The sequence below is a fragment of the Scyliorhinus torazame genome, chromosome 27, assembly GCF_047496885.1.
Source record: "Scyliorhinus torazame isolate Kashiwa2021f chromosome 27, sScyTor2.1, whole genome shotgun sequence".
Classification (NCBI taxonomy): Eukaryota; Metazoa; Chordata; class Chondrichthyes; order Carcharhiniformes; family Scyliorhinidae; genus Scyliorhinus; species Scyliorhinus torazame.
Window position 1 is genome coordinate 3,430,615 of NC_092733.1, and position 293 is coordinate 3,430,907.

Here is a 293-nt window from a genome sequence, read left to right on the forward strand (position 1 = left end):
TACAGACTTTCAGAGCATTGCTTAAAGTATAAATACACATATCATTTCCACACCATTTTTACACAGCTGGGTTTTGTCTGTAGCTTTGGTCCTGATTTCCCTGGGATTTGTATCTCCTGTTCGGACAGTTACCCAATACAGCTACACTCAGAGGCTGAGAGTTTCTCCACTGTGTGCCACTGATTGTTAAGGTCCAAGAAGGTGACGTCTTTGAAGTGTGTGGGGCGACAGCAGGGGTTGCTGACTATCTTCTCCTGCGAAAGGTTCGGGAAGCCAGGTTTCCGCAGCAGTAG